Source organism: Miniopterus schreibersii, assembly GCF_964146895.1.
Source record: "Miniopterus schreibersii genome assembly, chromosome: 1".
Lineage (NCBI taxonomy): Eukaryota > Metazoa > Chordata > Mammalia > Chiroptera > Miniopteridae > Miniopterus > Miniopterus schreibersii.
The window spans coordinates 195,799,133-195,825,292 of NC_138101.1; positions in this window are offsets into that span (position 1 = coordinate 195,799,133).

Sequence of the window (26,160 nt, forward strand, 5' to 3'; positions counted from 1 at the left end):
ATTTGGAAGCAGCCCAAGGGCCCAACAGTAGATAAGTGAATAAAAAAGCTGTACATTTACTCAATGGAATACTACTTGCTCATAAAAAGGAAGGAAATCTTACCTTTTGGGACAGCATGGATGAACCTGAAGAGCATTATGCTAAGTGAAATAAGCCAGTCAGAGAGAGACAAGTACCACATGATTTCACTTATATGTGGAATCTAATGAACAAAATAAACTAACAAACAAAATAGAAACAGACTCATAGACACAGAGAACAGACTGACAGCTGTCAGAGCGGAGAAGGGTTGGGGGCGGGGTCTGGGGGAAAAAGGTGAAGGGATTAACAAAAAAAAAGCAAAAACCTCATAGCCGCAAACAACAGTAGGTGATCAACAGAGGGGACAGGGGTGTGGGGAGGTAAAGGAGGGTAAAGGGGGGGAAATGGTGATGAAGGAGACTTGAATTGGGGTGGTGAACACACAATACAATACACAGGTGATGTATTATAGAATTGTATACCTGAAACCTGTATAATTTTATTAACCAATGCCACCCCAATAAATCATATAAAAAAGATTACCTGCTCTAGCTGCCTGCACTCGGGAAGGGATCTCCAAACACGTGGCTCAGACTCGTGTGTGAGAACTGTTTCTGTGGTTTCCTACACCCAGGCAGCAGCCGACGATGGCAGCAGTCACGGTCAAGCCAGCCTGAGTTTGACACTAGAAAAGGGGTCAGCAGATGACATAACATGCGGTTATCACACAACCTTCCATTCTCTACTCTGGCACCTCCCTACGCCAGCCCCACCCAGCCCCAGGCCCCGCACCTGGCACACAGCTGCCCTCGGCCTGCCGTCTTCCTCCCCAGCCTTCCCTCCGGGCTGCTGTGACCCCCAAGGCTCTGGTACGCCCTCCCATGCTGGCCTCTGCAAACCCCGAGCACTCTTCAGATAGATTCCATCAGTGTTCTGGCGAATGGCCTCGCATTCTTGGCGGGGTCCAGTGGTACACACCTCATGCAATGGAAATTTTCACCTGCATCAGGAGTTTGGCCCCCGCCCCTCCTCTCACCTAGGGGTGCTGTGCAAGACTGGGAGCCCAGGGAGCCTTTGCTGCTGAGCTGAAGAGCAGGGTGACCTGCTGAGCAGACCCTGGTGCGGGGCCAGGCATGCCCGGGAATAATTACCGATCGATCTGCATGGGGTGCTGCAGTTTCTGTCTCCTCCCAGCAAGTTATTAAGGTCTTAGGAACAATTTTTGGATGTTTTGTGACACTCAGCACTTGCTTACATTCACTTGGCAGGAGGAGTCTCTGGGGTGAACTTTTGCTTAAGAGAGTCACCCAATCTGAAAGTCTCCCCAAGACATTCAGGAAATTAGTGTGGGTCTCCTCACACACCTGTGGTGACTTCCAAGGTTGTAAAGGGAGGCATAAGAGACTATGCAGCTCTTCAGGATAAAAGACAGACAGACACCCTGGCAGGTGTGGCGCAGTGGTTGAGGGTTGACCTATGAACCAGGAGGTCATGGTTCGATTCCCTGTCAGGGCACATGCCGGGTTTGTGGTCTCGATTCCCAGAAGGGGGCGTGCAGGAGGCAGCTGATCGATGTCTCTCCCTCATTGATGCTTCCACCTAATTTAAAAAAATATTAAAAAAAAAAAGACAGAGAGGCAGAGTCAGGCAGATAGACTGATGAACGTAATTGTACCTGGGAATTGTCATAAAGGAGTGTAAGACCTACAATTAAAGTATATTAGGTAACGGTCCCGCCATTCACTGGCAGTGTGGCCATGCCTAAGTTACTCCCCTCTGTAAACTATAAAATGGGAAAAGGGACACGTCTCGAAAGCCTTGCCGGGAGGGTTAGTTAGGAGAAGGTGGTGCTTGGTAGCCTGGAAAGCACTGAACACTCAGAGCCCGTCCAGCGGAGCAGGTAGATGTCAGCACAGCCAATGGGCACTGAGGACACCCGCTGGATCCTGAGCCCATTAACTGCCTCTGTCAGCTCTGCAGGCAGGTGGAGGGTCTGGGAGAGGCGACGAGGTGAGGATCAGAGGCAGATGGCATGGAGCGGAGCCCGATCCCAGTGCCGGAACCAGAGGTCCGGGTTCATGGCTCCCACTATCCCTGCAGAAAACGGGCCCCCTCGGTGGGCTCGATGCTGCTTCTGCTGCACCAAAGAACGGAGCAGGGCTGAGCTGAAGGGCATTCAGGCAGGCCCCCAGGAGAGGCCTGAAGACCCCGCAGGCAGCGAGGCTCAGCGCACCAGGCCCCGGGCGCTGCTTGTCCTTCCTCTCCAGGGCCTGTGCCTCTGCGTGTCCTTCCCCACTCCCTGCCAGCGCCCGGGTGCAGGCCCCTTCCTCCGTCACAGGGACCATCACAGCAGCTCCATCGCTCGGCTCCTGGCCTGCAGCCTCCACTAATCCAGTTTCTTTGCAACGGCTTCCAGGTGGATCATTTTAAAACACACATCTCAGTAAATCTCTTCTGGGCTGAAAACCCTCCAGGGCATCTCCTAACAGGGCAGTTTCCCAAACGGTGGTCCAGGGCACCCTAGTCCCTGCAGGATGCTGATGGTGCTGCCGAGCCCCTCAGGGCCCTTGCCGAACCCGTACTGCTGTGAACCCCCAAGAGGGAGCGAGTGGGCCGCTCGATTCCCAGGCTTGCTGGGAGGACCGTCTTCCCTCCTCTTTGGTGGAGACGATTCCACGGAAGGCAGCGTGGGAAAGGCGACCTAAAGACTGAAGCCCGACCTCCTTAGCGTAGCGTCAGGATGTCTGTGATTGGGTGCTACGATCACGGAGAATCAAGTTACGTGTATCAAAATGGATTTTCTGTGGCCACAAAAGCCTCCAGTGGGAATAAATGAACTTAAAACCCCCAGAGGACCTTAGTGCCCGTGATCCTTGTGGCATAACGGTTACTGACCCGACACGCACGTTGGGAGGGTGTAGGACACACGGGCATGGCCTAGCCATGGGCTAATACGGGCCCCCTCCCGGGAGGAGCAGGGCTCTCTCCATGTCACCGGGGTTGTCCACCCAGAAACACGTTTTGGAGAGAGAGGGAGCAGGTTGCACCCGATGGAGGGTTGACCTGGAAATTTAATGAGATAAACACAGGGAGCAAACAGAGGAGCCTAAAGAGGGGGGCCATAGTGGTTTTAACCAGCTGGCTAGACTGAAATGAAGCCTTCCAGGGGGAGAGAATTATGCTGGGCCAAGGAGCAGACCCTCCCCTGGAGAGAAGATGGTGACGAAATGCTTCAGGGAGGTCCGGCGGGGCTCCAGGAAGCCCCCACCTGGACTGTTCGGACAACTACTCAATACCCTACAAAGAGTTTCTAAGCATTGGTGCCTCAGTTCCAGTTCCTGGGACAGGGCTTTGGGGCCACAGTGTTGAGGGAGTTGTCTTAGGAGGAAGGGACTGAGGAAGAGGAGGGTCGGGGGAAGGAGAGAAGGAAGGATACGGCCTCCAATGACCTCTAACTTCCGCCCGATCCCGCAGGGAGCTCTGGACTGTGACTTGCACCACAGAGCTGGTCCCGGCGTGAGGCAAGGGCTGGACTTTCGTGCCCTGTATCTGTTTGTTATTGGCTGTCCCCCACCGACAGAAGAGGTGGCTTCCTTTGGTTAAGGCAGTTCTCCAGAGAGGGGGCAGCTGGGGCCCGTGGAAAGCCAACACTCAGAGCAGGTGAGATGGGGGGGCTGAAGAAACAGGAGGCCATGGGGGGGGGGTGCACACAGCATCCACTTTAATCCAACTCCCACATATGACAGAGGGGGACACTGAAGCCCAGAGGAAGTCAGTGACCTGCTGAAGGTCACACAACTCAGTCCCCGAGTTTAGGACCCTATTGTCAACATGTCCCATGTGCTGATCCAGAGCCTTGAAGCCACAGGGCGCCCCCTGGTGGAATCTGTTTGTTGTCCTCACTCAGCAGGGCCAGTGGCTGCTGAACTTGAGCTTGAGGTCAGGATGCGAGACATGCCTCTTCAAAACGGACGCCCCACTGAGCTCTCTGGCTGTGGCATTGCTGCCTCCACATGGAGCACAGGCTGGAAGGGACTGCTGTCCCCTCATGCTTGTGCCGGGGTGACTTCCCAGTGAAAGGGGCTATGTGTAAAAGCAAACAGACAGTGACATCCCCTCCAACATGTTTTCCTAACCGATAAAAGTGCATTCTTTAACGACCATGAGTGTGGGAAGCAGAATTTAGAGCTGGAGAGAGAATCCGGGAGATCCTCCAGAGGAGGGGTGGGAGCCAGCGTTTCCATGGCACACAGGTGGGCGTCACTCTCCGTCTGCTCCCGTCTTGCCCTTGGGCAGGTTTTGATTGTAAGCCCGTAGGTAGAAAAGTTACCCCCTCCCCCACCCCATGGTATTAATCAGACACCTGTCGGCAATAAAACAACATCCAGGGTTTCCTGGGACGGCGCTGAGAGCCAAGCAGGGCTCCTGATCTGTGTGAGAGAATCTAAGCTTCCACCTGAGTTCATATCATTTCAGCCCCAAGCAAAACAGCTTCAGATTTTTATGAGCTTGTGTGGCCAGGGGATGGGCAAATGTAAACATCCCGGGAGGCGTTTTGAAATTTGGAAATGGCTCTTGGATCTCAGTTTCAACCTTCAAATAGCTCTGGGACTCACACCCTGGCCAGTGTGGCTTAGTGGTTGGAGCATCGGCCCATGCACCAAAGGGTTTCGGGTCTGATTCCCTCTCAGCTGGGGCACGTGGGAGGCAGCCAGTGGATTCGACCCTCTCACGTGGGTGTTTCTCTCTCTCTCTCCCCTCCCTCCCTCCCTTCCGCTCTCTCTAAAAATCAATGGGAAAAATATCTTTGGGTGAGGAGTGAGAGGAAGGAAGGAAGGAAGGAAGGGAGGGAGGGAGGGAGGAAGGAAGGAAGGAAGGAAGGAAGGAAGGAAGGAAGGAAGGAAGGAAGGAAGGAAGGAAGGAAGGAAGATAGATCTCTGGGAGTCTGGAAACGCCGGTCCAATGGGACTCGGTGAATATCTTCACATGACAGATGGGAAAACTGACGGCCAGGGTGGGAAAGAAAGAGGTTCCCCCAAGACCATGTGGTGAAGGAGACACAAAACTAAATCTCAAGGTCAGACGTTTCCTCGGGACTCAGGGAGACCCCACGTCCGAAGTCAGGGCACCGAGACGATGAGCTCGAATGTTAGCAGCAGAGTGAACTGTGGTGCCTCCACCTGTGTGAGTGGCGGCCCTTCCCGAGCCCCTCCTCTGAAAGGGCCCTGACAGGCCCGGGACGCGACAAGTCAGCGGGAACAGAGAAACGCTCGGGACCTACAGGTTTTATTTAACGAGGAGAACCAGGGCGAGTTCCTTCGCCTTCTCTTGAAGGTGACCACTGAAGCGCTGATGGACGATCCTTTCCCATTTCAACAGCGATCTGGCGGTGACATCATAGCAAATAAATTTAAGTGATGTGGAGAGTGCAGTTGCAGAATTTCAACAGAGCCCCGTGCTCTCTCTTCTGAAGATGTGACACAGCCGATTGACCCGCATCCCCGAGTCATATTTATGGGACAGAAGCTTTCTTGGCAGCAGTGCTCGTCTCTTCGTGATCTTCACCACTAACAGGATGAGCCCGAGAGAGGAGCCGGGTCCGCCTGGCTCCTTCCATCTGGGAGGGCTGGAGGCATTACTGTCCTCCCTCGTTACCCCGAGTTCAGGGCACATTGGCTCAGGCTGCCACCTGAGGCGCCGCTCTCTTAACGAGCGTTGCCTCCGCACGTGCCAAGACTGCTAGGAAGGCCTGGGGTCATCTGAAGGGTGTCGCTGTATCGCTTCCCTTGGACCTCCCTGCTGGTCCTGAAATTCCATTAGAGTGGTTCAATTTAATTTCCCTCATTGACATCCAAGCTGGAAGGGACCAGAGAGAACGTCTAAACTGAGTAAGAGAATGTCTTCATTGTCCAAATGGGAAGATAGGCATGTGTCTTGTCTCCAGGGGTGTGTCTTGTCTCACCTGTGGTCGCAGTTAATGACAGAGCCAGAACTAGGACCTACAACTGTGGACTCTCCCTGGAGAGCTGATTTGGCCATGTCCTGTAGTCTTCCCAACCGAACAGAAATAAAGAGGGTGTCGCCAGGCTCTGCTGTGGACGACACAGCCACACATGTGTGCTTTCAGCAAATTCTTTGCCGAACGCCTATTACGGGCGAGGCAGGCACTGTTCTGAGCACCGGGAACATAGTGCTGAACAGATACAGGCCTTGCTGTTGTAAGATTTTATCTCGGGAGAGCGATGACCTGATACACTAACATGCGTAGAGACAGGTATCACATCCAAGAGTTAGAAGCACTGCAAGAAGAACAAAGCCACGTGAGGACTTAGAGAGAGAGTGACCGTTCTAGGGAGGCATTTTGGAGAGAGTGGCCAGGGCAGCTAGCTCCGTAGAGGTGGGTTTTGAACAGAGAAAGAACTAGAGCAAGTCCTCTGAAGAGCACTCTGGGCAGAGTGGAGAGTGGGTGCAAAGGCCCTGGGGTGAGAATTAGCGTGATGTGTTCCGGGAAGAGAAAGGAGAGCAGTGTGGCCAGAGCAGAAGGATTAAGAGGGAATCTTAGGCCATGAGATTAGAGCGTGAGGCACAGGCTAGATGTCCTGCTGTGGAACCTGCAGCGTCCTGTCAGTCAGAACTGATTGACATGACCCGAGTAACAGTTTTTACAGGTCACTCTGGTTGTCACATGGGGATTTGCATATAAGGGGTCCAGTGAGGAGGCTTCTGCAGTGATCACTGTGGCAGCAGTGAGCTTAGAAAGATAGGTTCAGGTTCTGCGGGCATTTCGAGCACAGAGCTGCCAGTCTTGCTAGTGGACTGCACCAAGGACATGAGGGGAAGAGAGGTGACGATGCCTCCCATAGCTGAGCAAATGGCGGTGCCACTTACCGAGATAAAACATCAGGAAGGACGAAGGTGTTTTGTGGGGGGAGGCGGATAGACACGAGAGTTCTGTTCTGGATGAGTTAAGTTTGAGAAACCTGGTAAACAACCAAGTTGAGACAAAAAGTAGGCAGGTGATCTAGGGGTCTGGGGTTCAGAAGAGAGGTTAGGCTACAGCACATGAAGTTTAGCATCATCAGCATAGTTCAGGGCTTAGCACGTTGTGACCCCTGGGCCAAATTCAGCAGCCGCCTGATTTTTGCAAATAAAGTTTTATTGGGACATGGCCCCACTCGACCATTCACATGTTGTCTGTGGCTGCTTTTGTACTACAACAGCCAGAGTTACAGCAGAGACTGCCTGGCCCCCCGAAATGTGGCTGAAGAGGACAGCCTTAGGCAGGACCAGGAACAACTCTTCTGTGGTTACAGATCAATGCAGATAGGTTGGTTGATTTTTGAGGCAAAAAGATTTCATAGTTTTCTGTTTGTTTGTTTTTGTTAATGCTCACCGAGGATATTTTTTCCATTGATTTTTAGAGAGAGTAGGAGGGAGGGAAGGAGGGAGGGCAAGGAGCAGAATGGGGGGGGATCAGTTAATGGAACTAATATCTGCTGAAAAGCATCTGGGTCCCAAACACTCTACTGGGCCCTTCTTCTCCATGATCTCAGCTCCTTCCCACAAGGACCCAGTGAGAAGGGTACTATCACCCCTACCTTGCAGATGAAGGAACAGGCCAGGAAGGGGTAGTCACATGCCCCAAGTCACAGACTGAACTACGAACCCTAATCTCCCTGCCTCATTCCCCCACCCACCCCGCCTCGGTGGTAGTTTTTGTAAGGACAGACTGCCTGACCAGGTGGGCCATCTGCCCAGCCCTGGGTGACAAGCTTACACCCCCTCTCTGGCATGAACATGCACTGTTAACCCAATCACAGGAGTTTCGGTACCACCGAGCTCCCTGAGTCTCTGGCTGCTAGTCCTAGGCCACAGGATGAGATCGACTGGGGATGTGCTGGTCCAGGGAAGGCTTCCGTGGGCTCAGAGACTTAGAGGGAAATGTGCTCAATGTGTTCTTTGAACTCTAGCAGAGGCTGACCTTCCAGAGCATAGGTGATAAATTAGGAGATGGTTGTTTTCATTCAGGACCCTCGACACAGAAACAGCCAATAGACCACGTGCCCTTCAGCAGGGAGCGTGCCACTCTAACCTTCGTTGCAGAAGGCCTGGGGAAATGGAAATGTTTCCGCTTATTCTGTCCCCGGTAGGTGCCAGGTGCTCCATGTGTACAATCCTATAGCTCAGGATAATAGGGATGAGCCACTGCCAGCCGCGGAGATCAACTTAACCGGAGACCACGAGCCCTTGTCACATGGCAGAGCATCAGGGCTGTCACCCCCAGTTGCCTGTCGGGTGGTCCACCTGACATGTCCCCCGCGGCCCTGCAGAGCGCGTCACCGGGACACTGTGGTCTGTGCGCCTGGCGAGTGCAGAACATCTGAGCTTCCCACGTCATCACCGCCACTGCCAAGCCTCTCAGACAGTTTCTGCTTTTCTGGCAATTTCAAGCCTTCTCCCCAAGGGCTCAGTGGTTGCCTTTCTCGCTCTGAGAGGCTTTTGACTGAATTCAGCACAAAATCAAAGGCTGTTCTCCTCGATTTTTCTCCTGCCTTTGCTCAGGAATTTTCTGTCTCATTAGGGCATATTTGAGCAATTGGTCGTTTTCCACCAGGGGGCTTCTGAGTGCACAGGGATCCCACCGGGGCCAACCCTCCAGGTAGCCCTGATTTTCTGAGCTGGTGGTTCACTGGGGATGGAGTCAAGGAAATTGATTAGCATGTCACCAGGTGTGTGAGGGTCCCTGTCTTTCAAATCAGTTAGCTCCTCTCTGCTAGTCTAGATCACAGTTAACTTGCTTGGACAAGGTGTCCAATGCCCGGCCCCCCTTCCATCGCTTCCTGTCACTCACCCAAAGGCTCAGTGAGCCTGGAGCAAGCAGGACAGAAATGCCAGGGGCAGAGTGGGGAGCAAATGTGAGAAGGGGCCCCGGGTGCCAGTGAAAATGGGAGGACAAGCCTAGGACCAAAGAGAAGGGCTGGAAGGTGGCAGCTGAGCTGATGTGCTGAGAATCTGCTACGTCAGACACTGCCCTGAGCCTTTTGAGCACAACACTGCAGGGAGGTTATCCTAAAGCAAAGCTCCAGCCTCACCTATTCTCAGCTTGGAAGCTTTGAGAGCATTTTGGAGCCCGTAGAATAAAAGTCCAAATTGCTTCTTATGCCATTGGAGATGCCCCAGCTCTGCCCCCTGCCTAACCTTGTACCGTCTTCCTTCCTCACAGCCTGTGCTCATCCCTCGGTGCACATACAGACTAATGCTTATGGATCCTCTTGTGCCTCTGAGCCCCGCACATGCTGGTTCCTTGGGCCAGGATGCCCTTCCACATCTTCATCTGTCAACACCTGTTTTCTCTTTAAGTGTCTCCTCTTCTGGACACATTCTCCCTTCTTCCCCAGGCTGGGGCCTATATCCTTTGTCTGGGTTCTCACCTGCCCCTTTGCAAGCCCCAGCCCAGGCATGCTCAACTGCATGATAGTCATTTTTCTCACCTGCTGGGAGGTGAGCTCCTTGAGACCTGGACCTGGGTCTTTCATCCCTGAATGCCCAGTCCCTTGTGTGGTGCTGAGCATGTGGCTGGCCCTCTGAAACGTGTTGTGTTAATGAATGTCTGAGCTCATTTGCAGATAGGCTGGCAGGACACTAAATTCTTTCTAAAGCAAACAGTGTGGAAAACGGCTGGTTTCCAGTTACTCTTTGACCCAGGGAGGCAGCTGGAGCACTTTGGGCTATTTGACACCAAGGGAATCATCAGAGGTCTGTAGTGGATGCAGACATGGAGGGACCCACATTTCCAGCAAGTGCAGGAAAGGAGACAAAGGAAACCAGTGAAAGGTCTGGCTTCTGAGCCAGCCAGGCCTGAGCAGTTCAGAGGCAGCAGAATGCTCTAGGCTAAGCCCGGAGTTTATCTATCCTGCCTCTCTCGGCCCAGCATTAATAATATAAGGGCTTCTGAATGGCTGGCCAGCCTTCCTCACTGTGCAAGCCCAGGGTGCTTCGCTGCCCAGCACAGAGACTTCCATTCACTCACTCACTCACTCACTCACTCACTCACTCACTCACTCACTCATTCACTCATCACATACCCTACTGAGCTCTTTGCCGGTGCCTGGGTATTAGAGGTGGTAGAGACAACGGGCTCTCTGAAGGATGGGAAAGCAGGTGGTCCACCAAGTACGATGACCTCCACGGTAGATTTAAACAGAGGAGGGCTCCCCACCTGGGCAGGGCTTCAAGGAAGACCTGGTTTCCCTGTCTCATGCTGGAGGCTCTAAGTGGTTCATCACTGGGAATCTGTGTAATTCAGCGAAAACAGGGGCATGGAACAGGCCTGGACAGCGCACGTGAAGGCCGCCTTAGGGCTCAGGGAGAGGAGCTGCATCTGGTCTGGCTGAGGCAGGTCATGTCCCCCTCACAGAGCACCAGCCCTTCCCAACAGCACCAGCCAGGCCATTTCTCCCCTAGCTGGCGAGGCAGCTGCTGGCCTCTGCCCAGCTTCCTGGCAGGTGGGCGACACAAAAGGAGCCAGGGCCAAGAGGAACCAGGGCCTCCCTTGGAGGGGGCCTCCCTTGCACCCACTCTGGGAACTGCAGGGCATCTTCATCTCTGTCTTGTTCCAAACATGGCCAAGGACTGACCTATCTCTACAGAGCACTATATACTCAGAGGCAATTCAGGCCATTTTTTTACGATGACACTCTTGCCCCCAGCCCTGTGCTGTGAGCCCATGCTCGCTGTCACCATGGATCCTGCTCTTCAGACCCGGGACCACCATCCGCAGAGGGAAGTCAGCCCTTCCAGGTCACTGGCTCTTCCAGGTAGATGCCCTCCACTGGCCTTGCCTTGGGCGGAGGAGGCAGGAGTGGCCCCTTATCATAACTAACGAGGTTGGCACCAATTGAATTTTTTTGTTTATTTGTTTTTTTGGGTTTTTTAAAAATTTATCTTTATTGTTGAGAGTATTACAGGTGTCCCATTCCCCCCCCCCGCAATTGACCCCTTCTACCTTGCTCCCACTCCCTCCCCAGGACTTCACCCTGTTATTGACTGTGTCTATGGGTTATGCTTATATGCATATAACTTCTTTGGTTAATCTCTTACCACCCTCCACCCCCTTCCCTCTTTCCTCTGAAATATGATCATCTGTTGCATGCATCAATGTCTCTGGATCTATTTGGTTCGTCAGATTCTTTTGTTCATTAGCTTCTTCTTAAAGAAGACCCTTCAACTTTTCGTGTAGTGCTGGTCTGGTGGTGATGAACTCCTTTAGCTTTTTCTTATCTGTGAAGCTCTTTATCTGACCTTCAATTCTAAATTATTACTTTGCTGGGTAGAGCAATCTTGGTTGTAGTTTCATGTTTTTCATCACTTTGAATATTTCTTGCCACTCCCTTCTGGCCTGCAAGGTTTCTGTTGAGAAATCAGCTGACAGTTATATGGATGCTCCCTTGTAGGTAACTAATTGCTTTTCTCTGGCTGCTTTTAAGATTCTCTCTTTGTCTTTAACCTTTGGTACTTTAATTATGATGTGTCTTGGTGTGGGCCTCTTTGGGTTCCTCTTGTTTGGGACCCTCTGTGCTTCCTGGACTTGGAAGTCTATTTCTTTCCCCAGGTAGGGGAAGTTTTCTGTCATTATTTTTTCAAATAGGTTTTCAATTTCTTGTTCTCTTTCTTCTCCTGGCACCCCAATAATATGAATGTTGGGCCTATTGAAGTTGTCCCAGAGGCCCCTTTACTATCTTCATATTTCTGGATTCTTTTTTCTCTTTGCTCTTCTGGTTAGGTGTTTTTTGTTTCCTCATGTTCCAAATTGCTGATTTGATTCTCAGTGTCCTCTACTGTTGATTCCCTGTGAATTATTCTTCATTTCAGTTCCTGTAGCCTTCATTTCAAATTGGCACTTTATTATGTTATCGATTTTCTCAGTTATTTCCCTAATAGTCTGCTTAAACATCCTTATAAACAAAATTCTGAACTCTGTATCTGTTAGCTTGCTTGGATCTATTTCATTTAGTTCCTCTTCTAGAGATTTCTTCTGTTCTTTCCTTTGTGATATGTTTCTTTGCCTCCACATTTTGGCTGCTTCCAGGTGTTTGTTTCTGTGTATTAGGTAGAGCTGCTATATCTGCTGGAATTTGTAGAGTGGCTTTGTGTAGTAGGTGTCCTGTAGGGTCCAGTGGCTCAGCTTCCCCAGTCACCTGAGTTGGGCCTTCTAGGTGCTCCCCCGAGTGGGCTGTGTGCTTTGACCTATTGTAGTTGAGCCTTGGTTGCTGTTGGTGTCACTGGGAGGAACTGAGCCCCAGGCCAATCTGCTGTGAGGACCAGCTGCAACTACAGCCAAAGAGCTGCTGTTTCGGAGACACCCCTATGGAGCAGGATTTACTTCAGTGGAGCTTTGGTGTTCACCAAGTGCGCCCCTTGAGTGTCACTCGTGGATGTGGTAGGGTTGTAATCCAGTGTGGTAGAGTCTGACCACCAGGCACACTGTCTCTGGGGCCTCCCGGGAGGTGCCAGGTCAGCCTGTGCCAGTGCCTTGCCCAGGGCCACCCAGCATGAGCTACATAGCAAACCGTAGCTGGCTGCTGCTTGTGCTGGGCTTGGAGGTGCCCAGGAGAGGCCAAGCTATGAGGCAATGCAGCTGCCGCTAGTGCCAGGCCTGGGGCCGCTTATCAAGCCGTATGGGGCAGCTGCTGCTTGTTTGAGAGATTTTAGGAAAGTCCTAAGCCTGAGGCTCGAGAGGCCACTTGCACAGAAAAGCCCCTGGAAATGGCCTGGATGAGCTGCAGGTGGGGAGGGGCGGGGCCTCCGGGAATCACGGGGCGGGGCCAAAGGTGAGTCAGGTGCTGGCGATTCAAACATGGCGCCTGCCTGCCGGCTGTGCGGGGAGGACTCGCCACAGGAGCCATGGCCTCCGCCAGCCCTTCTGCCTGGGAGGAAGCCGCCCTCCGCCTCTCGCCCGGATCTCAGGCAGGTTAGTTCCTCCCCGAGTGTCCCGGGTCCCTTCAGGCTGCTCCCGGCGCTGGGCTCAGAGGGAGCGTCCGAGTGAGTCCGCGCCGGGCCCTTTAGAGGAGCTGCTGGGGCTCCCGCAGCCTCCGCGACCCTCAGGGACAGTCCCCGCTGGGTTCACAGCCTGAAGGTGTGTGGACGTCTCTTCCCGGCCCTGGAGCCCTGGGCTGGGGGCCTGCTGTGGGGCTGGGACCCCTCCCTCCTCTGGGAAACCTCCGCCGCCGAGATGTTTTCCCGGGTTTAACCTGTGGCACCGGGTGTGGGCCCGCGGCCGCGTCTCTGCGATTCAGCTCCGATCCGCCCGCGTCTCCACCCCTGCTACCGGCCTCGGTGCTTCCTCAGTTCCCTGGTTGTAGGGCTTCTGTTCAGCCAGATTTCAGGAGGCTCTGAGTGATGGTGGTTCTGTATTTTGGTTGTGATTTTGATGTGGTTGCGGGAGGCGGCAGGTGCAGCTGTTACCTACGCTGCCAGCTTGTTTCCTCCACCAATTGAACTTTTGAGGCAGGTAAACTCCACCCTAACCCACACTCAACACTTCCCACTCCCCCTTTCCTATCAGCTGGTCCTCCGTCCTCCCGTGCATTTCCTCCCTCTCTTGCCTTCCTTCCAAATTGAGTCCACACCAGTAGGCATCCAGGGAATACAATAACTGTCATCTGATTGGCTGAGGTTAGAAGAATAGGGGACCTGAAGTCAGAGCTTATAGAAAGGTTTTCCACAAATTTTCCCACCAGTGAGGTCTCTTGCTGGGGTGAGCTAGAGATGAGTCTGGGACTTACCTGTGCAACCTGGAGCCTGTTGCATCAAAGAGAGCGTATTAATCAGAGTTCCCAGAAAAGCAGAATCAATAGGAGGTAGATAGATGATAGGTAGATAGATAGATAGATAGATAGATAATAAGGAATTGACTCGTGATTATGAAGGCTGACAAGCTTCAAGGTCTGTAGTCACCAGCTGGAGACCCAGGAGAGCTGGTTGTGTAGTTCCTGTCTGAAGCCCAGCAGGCTCAAGACCCAGGAAGATCCATGTTTCAGGTCAAGTCAGAAGGCAGGACAAGCCAACATTCCAGCTCAAAAGCAGTCAGGAAGGGGGAGTTCCCACTTACTCAGCCTTTGGTTCTATTCAGGCCCTCAACTGATTGTACGAGGCCCACCGCATGAGGGAGGGCTATCTGCTTTACTCGTCCGATGGTTCAAATGCTCATCTCATCCAGAAACACCCTTACAGACACACCTAGAATAGCATTTGACCAAATGTCAAGTTGACATGTAAAATTCGCTATCGTGGGGAGAATCTCGCAGTGGACACTTTGGATTGAGTCTCACCACCCTGCAGAGCTACCTGCTCTTTGATGGGGAAAGCATAGCAGAGAGCCAGACTGTCCACATCTGAGCCCTGGATTTGTCACTTCCTCTCTGTGGGAACCTGGACACTGTTTAACCTTCTGTATCTAAGTTATTTCATCAGCAAAATAGAGATATTGACAGAAACCACGCTGTGGTACTGCGACTATTGGAAGAGAGTAACCATGTGAAGCACTCAGCAGTGTCGGGTGCATAATAAATACTCAAAAACTGTCAGTTATTATCCTTGATGTTATTACAAACCCTCTCTCTTCCCTCCCTCCCTCCCTCCCTCCCTCCCTCCCTCCCTCCCTCCCTCCCTCCCTCCCTCCCTCCCTCCCGTGAACTAACTTACTACAGAGAAAAGCGCACAAGGGTTGGATCCCGAGAGACCAAAGCTGGTTCCCTCCCTTAGCAGCTCCCCATCTGGAGCAAATCACCTACACTCCTGTGCCTTGTATCCCTCCTCCATAAATGGGGATTATGTGACCTCATGAGATTGCTTCGAGGATTAGAGGAAATGTCCAGACTGTGTCCATCCCACGTGAGCCACTCAACAACCACTGGCTCCTTCTCCCTGAATGGCACAGACCACATCTATCTCTCTTTAGCATCCCCGCTGAGTGCCTAGCACATAATGAGCGCTCATAAGATAGGCTGGAGGCAGCGGCTTTGCAGGACAAGAAAGCACGACCCTATCTATCCCTGGAAACCATTTCTAGAAGTTGAGCATGGTACCCACCAGGTCCTGGAGGGTGGCCAGTGCCACAAGGGTGTGTCAAGCTCTTGCTGTGCCAGGTCTAGGTGAGCTGATGGAAAGCAAGACAGGTGGCTGGTGGGAGAAGAACAAGGTCGGCTCTCAACTCTGGGGCAGTTGGAAGAGGAAAGACAGAATCAATGGTGCTTGGGAGCGATTCAGAACAAAATGGCAGAACATTCCAGGCTCCTGAGCCTGATTATTTCCTGCTGTGGAACTGAATAGGTCCCGAGTGATGGTGACATGTCTCTGTGCCCTGGATCTGCTGTGCCCCGTGAGCCATCACCCTACTGAGCAATGACCTTCTTTGGGTCGACCTGAGATTTCCAGTCTGCAAGGTTCCTGGACCTCGTCACATCCCTGAGAGGCAGGCCAGGCAAGGACAAGTACTCCCATTTTCCAGAAGAGCAAATTGAGGTTCAGAGAGGCACAGGGATTTGCCCAAGGTCACATAGCTCTAGAGATGGAAGATTTCTTCAACAGCACTTTGAGTCTAAGTCACTGAAACAGGAGCTGGGCCTCCGACTCCCAAGTCAGACCAAGTTGTTAGGACACATCTCGCTCTCCAGGTCATTTCTCCCCAACACTTGTCCCTGTGCACTGGTCTCTCCTTCCCTTCTCCCCTCCTCTCCCTCCTTCCTCCATAATCTTCTCTTGTTTAGATTTCAACAGGAAGCTTCACATTTCAGTGAATTGGCCTTGGGATATGGTCACCAATATTCTTTAAAAACACTCAAGGCGGCTCAGTGGATAGTGGCCTGGGCACCGAAGGGTCTCGAGTTCGATTCCCAGTCAAAGGCATCTACCTGGGATGCAGGTTCAATGTATCTCTCTCACACTGATCTCTCTCTCCTCCACCCCCCTCCTCCCCTCCCCTCCTCTCCCATCCTTTCCACAAGCTCCATCCAGGAGCTCAGAGGAGGACTCCGCAAGGCCCTGGCTTTCAGGACTTGCGCCTCTCCAGGGAGCATGTTAATATCTCTGGCTCTGAATTCTTTATACTGCTCAGCAAGACACAAAACAAATAGCACCTATTACCTGCCTCATCTGACTTGACATCTGAGGACGGATGACAGGCCATCTGAAACAGTGGACAGAGCAGAGAACAGTGGGAGACTCAGAACCCTGCCTCCCCAGCCCCCTGCAAGATGAACTTGACCAGCACCTTAACCTCTCTAAGCGTCAGCTTCTTAACCTGTAAAATGGTGATGACTTCCACTGGGGTGACTGCAAATACCAAATGGACAATAGGTGTCAAAGTACCTTGAGCACTTTGAGGTGTGAAATAGATGAACTGTGTAGAGTTGGTGCCCACCCAGATTTCTTAAAGGGGCCGATGCACCCACTCCCCAGGTCCTATAGGTGTTGACTGCTCATGGCACACACTGTACCCTTTCTGGAGGATGACCCTTGGCTGTGGGAGCTGCTTTGCCCAGAAGTGCCTGGCATGTATGGCCAAACTCCCCAGGAGTGACCCATGACCAATGACTGACTGGCATGGGGTGTAACTACCCAACCCCCACCTCTGCCAGGACAGCCTCCAGGGTGCAGCTCAAGCCCTGTCTCCCCGTGGGACAGGTTGAGGCTGGACCCCCCCTACACCACCTCTCTGCCTCACTTCTCCCTTCCCTGTGCCACACTCTTCACTCCCTTAGCGCCTTCTCCTGAGCACACTCGCTCTTTAAATTACTCACACACAGTCTCCATCTCGGCCCCACTCCAGGAGCCCGACCTAAGATGCGGGGCCACACAGGAGCCTCGGTTGGCATTTCCATCCTGCATGCTCTTCCCTTTCAGGGAGGACCCCTCCTGCCCTGACTCCGGGGTCACCCCATGCATTGTTCACCCTCCCGAGCGTTCCTCTCCCGGGTCGCAGGTCCCTTGCTGGCTGGCTCCTTGTCATTCAGATCTCAGCTTAAATGTCACCTGGTAGAGAGCCTTCCCCGCTCCGTGATGAAACGATGAAACGTGGCCACTTACATTCTGGCCCACTCTCAGCACACTGGCTTCTGTGAGCCTGTCTGTTGTCTCACCCTCTCCCTGCCCCTCTGGGAAGCGAGCCTCAGTTTCCTCTCTGCGACAGCACATCTGGGCCGTCCTGCCTCAGAGGCCTTTCTCACCCCCGCGGCCCACTCTCTGTGTGCTGGGATCAAACAGGGAACCGTTAACATGCCAAGGAAACAGCAGACCAGCGACGCCTGACAGTTCCCCGCGGCCGCTGTCCTCACCTATAACTCCCAGGCAGGGCGAGGTGACCTCTTCTCTCAGTCCTCTATTCCCGGTGACATTTAATATCTGCTGTCTCTGGTACCCGGGGACACACTGCTCCTGCAGAATCGCTGGTGTCAAACCTCTTTTGTTTTCTGTGCTCTCTTTAAAGCAGTTGCTGTCAGCTGACATGAGGGTAGGAAAATGCCTTTTTATTATTTTGGTGAGTACACCTGGCGTTGTTTTATCACCGTTAGCCCAGTGTCCCTCAAACCTCTCCGCTTCCAGTCACCGATGCTGAAAGGAAACCTGTTTTTCCCTGTCATCCACAGACTCGCGAAACAAATGAGACACAGTCCCCATCCAAAGGAGCTCAGTCCCTGGGAGACTCTGCACTTGTTCATTCATTCCTGTATTAATTCATGCATTTATTGAGCATATATTTAGTGAGCAGACGTGCCTGGTGTACCGGTGTCACAGAGCTGTTTGCAAGCACTGAAGAGGGAAAAACTGGCTCTCTCTGACCAGACAGATTTTGGAAGCTTTTCTTGAGGAGAGAACATTTGGACTGGGTTTTGAAGAATGAATAGGAGTTTCCTGGGGAAGGAAGGGGTGGCAGGGCAGTGTTGTGACTGGGCTGGAAGGCTGGTGGCAGGGAGGGCTGGGGGAGGAGGCCAGAAAGGTGAATGGAGCAGGACCGGATGGTGAGGTTTTGTGCTGCAGCTGATCTTGAAGGTACTGGGGAGCCAGAAAGGGGTTTGAGCAAGAGAGACATGATTCAAGCTGTATGCTAGCAAGGAGCAGTCCGGCGGTTAGCAGTGTGGCCCGTGGAACCCAACAGCCAGGTTTCCACACGCAGCTGCTTCTGAGCTAAGTGAGCTCCTACTGCGGTTATAACCTCTCGGAGCCTCTATTTCTCTCTGTAAACCGAGGCCAATGCCTTCCCTCCCAGGGTTACCATGAGATCAGATGAAATGAGGCATGAGAAGCGCACCACAGAGTCACGGGCACACAAGGATCTGAGGGCCCGCGCATCGCGGCTGTAAGGCCGCCTCACTGGCACCGCAGCTGCGAGCACGCACGGTCCCTGCCCCCGCCGGCCTGTGCGCCTGGGTCACAAACGGCCCCGCAGTTACGGGGCTTGCGGCAGGAGCGCGGGTCAAATAGTGATGGGACATCAGGCCAAGGAAATGCAGAGGAGAGACGGGTTTAAAAAACAGTGGGAGAGAAGAGGCCACCTGTACAACACCCTTGAAGTGACAAAATCACAGAAACGAAGAACAGCTTAGGGGTTGCCAGTGGCTGAAGAGTGGCTGGGTGGGAGGGAGGTAGGTGTGGCCACAAAAGTGCAGCCCGAGGGGCCTTTTTAAATAATATTTATTTATTTATTTATTTATTTATTTATTTATTTATTGCAGTTGACATACACTATTATATTAGTTTCAGGTGCGCAACATAGTGATTAGACATTTATATAACTTACAAAATGACCACCCCGATCAGCCTGGTGCCCACCGACACCATACATGGCTATTGCAGTGTTCTTGACTACAGGCCCTGGGCTGTGCTTTACATCGAGGAATCCTGGTGGTGATGGAGGTGTTCTGTGTCCTGATGGCATCTGTGTCAATGTCGTGGCTGTGATATCGTACCGTAGTTTTGCAAGATGTTAGCTTTGGGGGACCCTGGGTGGAGGAAACAGGGATCTCTTTATATCATTCCTTGCATCTATATATGAATCTAAGATACTTCAAAGAAAATTTTAATTAAAAAAATATGCTGTATCTTCAACGGCACTATCCAATATTGTAGCCACTAGCCTCACGTGGTTATGGAGACCTTGACTTGTGTCTAGTTCCTAATTGAAATGTGCTGGAGGTATAAAATACACATGGATTTTGAAGGCAGTATACATAATGGAAAATGTCTCATTGACAATTTTTAAATTGAATACATGTTGCAATGATAGAATTTTGGATATATTGGGTTAAATAAAAATATTATTAAAACTAATTTTATTTTTACCTTTTTAATGTAGCTATTAGAAAACTTAAAATTATTTACGTGGCTTGCATTATATTTCTACTGGATAACACTATCTTAGAGATCATTGCATAGCAACGAGCTATTCTATTCTTTTAAATAACCACATAGTTTTCGATTAGACGAGATACCAGAACATTAGCCAGACTCTACTGATAGAAATTTAAGGATTTTTTTTTCTAGTATTTTGCCATTATAAAAAGAAAAAATACTGCAACAGTTATCTTTGTGTAAGTATTTTGTGTTTACATTCTCTGACAATATCAAACATATCCTGATATTTTCTTCTAGTATGTTTATGGTATTATTTTAAAAATGTAAATCTTTGATATGGAAAATTTTACTTCGTTAGGGATGCATTTTTCCCCGGATGGTCTTTTGGCAGCCTCACTGCTTATTAAAAAGGTCATTTTACACCACTGATTTTAAATGCAACTTCTATAATATACTAAATTCCTATATGTATTTTGACCTCTTTTGACCTCATTCATGTGTTTTTCCATTATATACCTCCACCACACTCTTTTAATGACTAATACAACTTTAATCTGGGACAATAAATATACTAAATAAATACATTTTATATAAGTTATGAACTTATTTTATGAATAGTACAATTATATATCATTTTCAGTTTGGCTTTCAAGGTGTTGGTTTGTTAAATGGATACATTTAAGGAATAGCATAAGTTTGGTGACTGTTATAGAATTTAATTAAAATATATATATATTGATTTCAAAAAGAGGGAGGGAGAGAGAGAGATAGAAACATCAATGATGAGTCATTGATCGGCTGCCTCCTGGACACCCCCGACTGGGGATCGAGCCCACAACCCGGGCATGTGCCCTGACTGGGAATTGAACTGTGATCTCCCGGATCCTAGGTCGATGCTCAACCTCTGAGCCATGCTGGTTGGGCTAGAATTTAATTTTTTTTAAGTATCTCAAAAATATGTAGAAGTTTCTCAGTCTCCCTTATCCTATGAGATGCCTTGCTGGAAAATGACATTATGAGGCAACGGAAAACAAGGAGTGAGGCACTAGAAGCGCCCCCTAAATACAAGCCTTGTGCAACTGAAAAATGTAGCCCAGCGAATGTCAGGCTCCAGCCTGCACCCCCGATAGAAGGGATGGCTCCCGGCAGCTAGAACTCCATGTTCTTCATTGGTCTGTCCTCGGCACTTAGAACTGGATGTGGCACACAGGAGATGCTCAATAAATTTGTGTTGATGAATATAATTCCTCTGGGGAGGAAGTGAACCAGGGACTGGAGATTAGGCAGAGTGCCCCCGGCACCTCCACTAGTGAGGAAACTATTGGTGGAGATTCCTCCTCTCCTGCGGAAATGGGAGAAGTAGTCCTGGTCCAGCCCCTCTCCTTACTTCCAGACAACCTTTCTCACCTGACCTGAGGGTGAAGGGCAAGGGCCTTGTGATAAGTCCTGGTGTGTCGAGGGCACCGGGAAGTTAAAGCTAGGATCGCAACTGATCTGATTACACGGCTTCCTGATGATCTCCCTCGGGATGGATCAGGCTTGGAGGTTGCAGGTGCGCAATGCTGGAAGAAAATGAGCTCTGGACTCAGATATCGCATTTGAAGCGACTTTCAGCCCCTTGTTGGCTATGTGAACTTTGCCTCAGTCACTTAATGTCTCTGTGTTTCTGTTTGCTCTTTGGGGGTAAAAAAAAAAAGTATATATATATATATATATATATATATACACACACACACACACACACACACACACACACACCCCACCGCCACACACACGTGTGTGTGTGTGTGTGTGTGTGTAAATTCAATCTGCCTTCTCAGGCTATGATGAAAATTTAATAATTTCCTTTATGTAAAAAATTTGCATACTTAGTAGTCATTCAGCAAATGCTTGTTAAAAAATTTAATGACACAGACAAGAAATCTTTATCTGTTAGGTACTGTTTAGAAAGAGCATGGGTTTGGAGTTGGACTGATCTAAATTTATGTCATATCTGCCATTTATTCACTACATCCCTCAGGATGACTTGAACGGTGTCAACTGAACGGTGCTCTTTTGGGGTAAAAAAAAAAAAATACACAATCTCATGTAATCATTACAAAGAAAATAGAAAAGTGAGAAAATTGGTCATCTGACGAAACAGGAAATCTAGAGGGAGGGCAGGCCATGGGGATGGCTGGTCCAACAGCCCAACAGTGTCATCAGAGACCCATCCTCTTCAATCTCTGCTCAACACCGGCTCTGCCCTAAGGGGGCTCCCTCATGTTCACCAGCCGGCTGCCAGCAGAAACTGGGGCCACAGGCTGGGCAACAGCATCAGCTCAGGAGAGCCCCACACAAGCTGGATGACCGCTGTGGACCAATGGGGCCGATGGCATTGGCCTTGAACGCCACGGTGCTGCTTTGCTTAGAGACAAGGGAACTGAGTTCTGGATCCAGGGATGTGGCCACCTTCCCCTGAGACAAGTGAGGACCGACGGTTCCCTGGGTAAAATCATGGTTCTATTAGGAAGGATGATGGTAGGAATAGATGCTGAGTGGATGCCCCAAAGTTTAACCAACTGTCACTGAGAGCAACTTTAATTAAATTTCCCTGAGATTCAGTTTTCTGATTTGTAAAACAAAGAGTGAATCGATCGCACAATTTCTCATGGGGCTTTGTAATGATTACATGAGATTGTGTATATAAAGCACTTTGCCTTGGACCTGGGATGTAGAAGGTAGTAAATAAAAGAACAGATATTTTTATTATTATTTAGGACACTGTGCACATAGAATTCTTAATTTTCCACAAGGAGAAATCAAGGCTCAGAGAGACTAAGTGTGGGTAGACCTCATAGTTGGTAAGACACAGTTGACGCCAAACTCCCAGACTCTTGGCTCTTGGTGACATGATCCACGCCCTCCAGCTCCCCCTTCTTCCAAGGACCCCAGAAGGGACTGTGATGCCAGAGAAGCCAGCAGGATGCCATTTGGTTTTGATCCCACTGGCCACCTGGCTTAGCCCCAGAAGCCCCAGGCCGCCCGGACCTGCTTACTCAGCCAGCTTCCCGCCCCTTCCCAGGCTCGCACAAGGAAGAAAACCTCCGCATAAGCACCTCCTGCTGCCCAGCGCCCTGCGCAGGACGCGGCCCTCGGGAGCCAACTCCAATAAACCACCTTTGGAAAGCGCATGCTGGGGACCGGGGGAGCCGCTGCGCCTGGGAGGACATGCTGACACGGAGCTTCCTCAGGCAGCCAGGGCGCCAGCCAGACACCTGCGAGGCGGAGTTCATGTCCTCTAATTAAAGATTCCCTCCGGGGCTGCTTCCCGTCGGGGCCCAGCCTGCCCTTTCAGAGACTTGGCCCCTTCTTGATCCCTGCAGCCCCGCCGTCCTCCACACTCTCAGCTCAGGCCAGCGGTCTGCGAACCCCGAGGCATGCAGGGCGAAGAAAGATCGGGAACTCGAGGCTCGGGCTTCAGGTCAGATCTGCTGCTTCCTGGCTGTGCGACTTTGGGCAAGTTACTTAACCTCCCTGAGCCTCAGCTTTCTCATCACCAAAAGGAAGGTGGTTATATGGGCCTCCCTGTGTAGCCGTGGAGGTGAAAACAGAAGAAATGCTACATGGGGTGCCCTGTGCCTCCCACAAACAGGTGCTCAGCACTTCCTCCCTCTCCCCTGGGAGATGAAGTCCAAGCCATGGACTGGGCCCTGACTCTCTCCTCCCCTCCAGGCCCCTCCACCTCTGGGACCATGGCCCAGGTCTGACCCCGCTCTTTCTGCTTCAGGCCCGGTCCCTCCCACTCCTCTGCAGGCTCCACGCTGGGACCCTTCATCTTCTAAACGCTGCAGTGAAAATCCCTAATGGCCCTCTAGCTCCCTGGAGAGGCAACATTCACCAAATAAGAAAATGTATCTTAGGGCCAGGCTGGAGCTCTCATCACTCACCAGCGTCATCTGGATTTAGCAAATGGGCTTGGGCTCTGCTCACTGCCAATCAGAGACAGCAGGAGACAAAGCAGGCAGGGGCTTTGGGCAGACAGGCTGGGGCAGAGGGCGAGCTCTGGGATGCATGTGATCTGGGACACCTCACTTATGTCTCTGCATCCCAGTGTCCCATCTGGGAAACGGGGACACTCACATCCCCTCTGTTGGGTTGGTGTGAGGTTTGTACCACATGCGTCATAAATCCTGAGTTTACTCCATTGAAAACCCTTAGCATCCAGCAAGCTCCTCTGTGCTGTTAGTGACAGAGGCTGCCCCAGGCCCTGGAGTCCTGAAAAGGATGGGGAGCCCAGAAGCCTGGGTCTGGGCCTCCCTCCCTGACTGCAGCCTTTGGGTAAGCACTGAGCCTCTGGGATGGCCCCTCCTCCCTTTCCTTTGGGGCAGCCCAGTTCTTCACCCCATAGAGGAGACACCCCAGAATGGTCCCCATCCCCCAGCCCAACACAGCCCAGCCCCCAGCCCAGATATGTCCATGGCCTCTCCTGCCCTCTCTGTGCTCCATGGAGTCCCCTCCCCGTAAACCTGCCAGGTAGCTCTTGTTTCCTTCCCAGGCCCTTGCCCACCTTCCCTGTGCATCAGTCAGCAAAGTACCCTACCTCTGAGGTCACTCGGATTACCCCAAATTCCAGCCTTCAGGGAAGTGACTCCTCCCCTCAGTGCCACACTTGGATTTCAGAGACTTTCCTGAGGTTTGAGGATACACACAGGAATTATTAGAAGAGGGACATGTAAATATCGGTATCCAATTCCGCTGCTGCCTACGGTCCTCAGCCGTCCCTACCCAGGAAAGGAGGGCAGCACCTCCTGGACATTCCCTCCTATGGCCCCCAGCTGCGCCAGGCTGCGCATCCTGCATTTCAACACTAGATGAGCATTTATCCCCCTGCCCCCAAATTCTCCAGTCCTCCCAATAGGAACCGCTAGAGGAAACATTTGTTCATGGCAGCAACGGGATTCTCAGGGGAGCCATCCCAGAGAAGTTTCGCATGCAGGGTTTACTAAGGAGCACTCCTGTATCAGCTCCTGCAGCAGGGAGCGGAGGGAGCGGGGTGGGCAGAGGGAGGAGCAGAGCTGGGATGCAGGCCCACAGAGTGCCCAGGCCTCTGAGCCGCGAGGCTGCCCGCAGCAAGGCATCCCCGCAGGGGCTGACAGCGCAGCTGCGTTCAAGGAGGGAAATGGGAAGCGTGCCCAGCATTTCGGGCAAAAAGTCCTTCCGTGAAGGGGGTCCTGGGTGGTGCGTCTCCCAGCCCACGATCCCCTGCCCACAGTGAAAACAGCATTCAGCATCTGTGCACAGAACACAGCACATCTCAGTGCAGAGTGACCGCGTCGGGGTTGCTCAGGGCGACTCCAAGAACACTGGGTAAGGCTGTCCCATAAGGTACCTTCTGGAACAAAGCAAAAGTCTTCCCCGAAGACAGATTCCAGAGCCATCAAGAGCTGGGAGATCAGCAGCGTTTCTCCCCCCACGCTTTGGTTTCCCGAGCTCCGTGGGGGAAGGCCTGCATCCAGTGGACCACGCAACCAGCAGTCCTGGGCAGGCTCCCTCCTCAGGCCAGCTTCCCTCCGGTGGCTGTAGCTGAAGCTTGCACCCCATTTCTCCATCAGGGCAAGGAGAGGGTCCCTGTGCCTGCGGTCCACACGCCTAAGTTCTGATTGGGCTGGTCTGGGTCATGTGCTCCTCCTTCAACCAATCACTATGGCCAGAGGCGCAGGCAGTGCTCTGATTGACAGGCCAGGCATGGTGCTATGCCCGCCCCTTGGGGTGGAAGGTGGGGAATGGAGTCAGATCCAGCATGGGTTAGGGATGGGAAAGTGTGGTTTCCCAAGGATTTCTAGGGGTGCTGACACCCAAAAAGAGAGAGTGGGTGCTGAGCAGGCAGAGACAAGAGGGCTCCACTCCGTGGTTGAATGTCTGCCCGGTGGCGGGAGCATGGAGTGAATCCCCAGGCCTGGGCCACCTGTTACCTGGTGGCTCTTCTAGGGCTGTTTTCAGGCCCTGTCTCAGCTGACGGCTCTAATTTGTCACAGGAATCAGTGCTCACTGTGGGGGGATCATGCTCTCTCCTATGAACCCCCAAATTTCAAATCATCGTTCAGCATTTCTGTTGTGTCTGCTAGCTTTGGGTGAGGGGGTAGGTCACTGATTCTGTGGACGTGAGCCACTCTGGGGACTTGCAACTGGGGGAACCCAACCGTGCAGTCAGTAGCAAGGCCCTGCCCCAATGCTCAAGCAAGTGCCCTCCCCTTCCGAGTGTCAGTTTCCTCGCCTGCGAGATTAAATGGACGGGCGCTCTGTTCTGTCAGCTCTGAGATTCCCTGACTTGATGGGCCTCCCAGCTGGGGGGGGGACTCCCACTTAACAAACAGCTCCTAGGTACCAGGGACGAACGGTGTTCCCTTTACGCTATATAGTGTCATACATTTTCCACGGTGACCCTGAGAGAAAGCTATTTTATCTGCCATTTTGCAGCTGAGGAAACTGAGACTTAGAACAGTCTAAGCAAACTGCCCCAGGTCACAGAGCCAGTCTTGAACTTGGTGCGTCCGACTCCAGCCCAGTGAGTGCAGGCTGACTCAGAGACGGGGCTCTGTCAACCCGTTTCCCAGGACTTCTCTGCCCAGCTCCTCCCTCCTCCCCCCCCGATAGAGCCCTGGGGAGAGCTGCTAAACAGGAGAGCCTTATTGTCTCACCCTCACAATTGGCCCTGTCCCTCTGTAGTGACAGCCACATTCTTGGCTTTCCCGCTTCCCACCTTGAAAACAGCCTTGCATTGTGAGTTCTCACACTCGCTCCCTGTC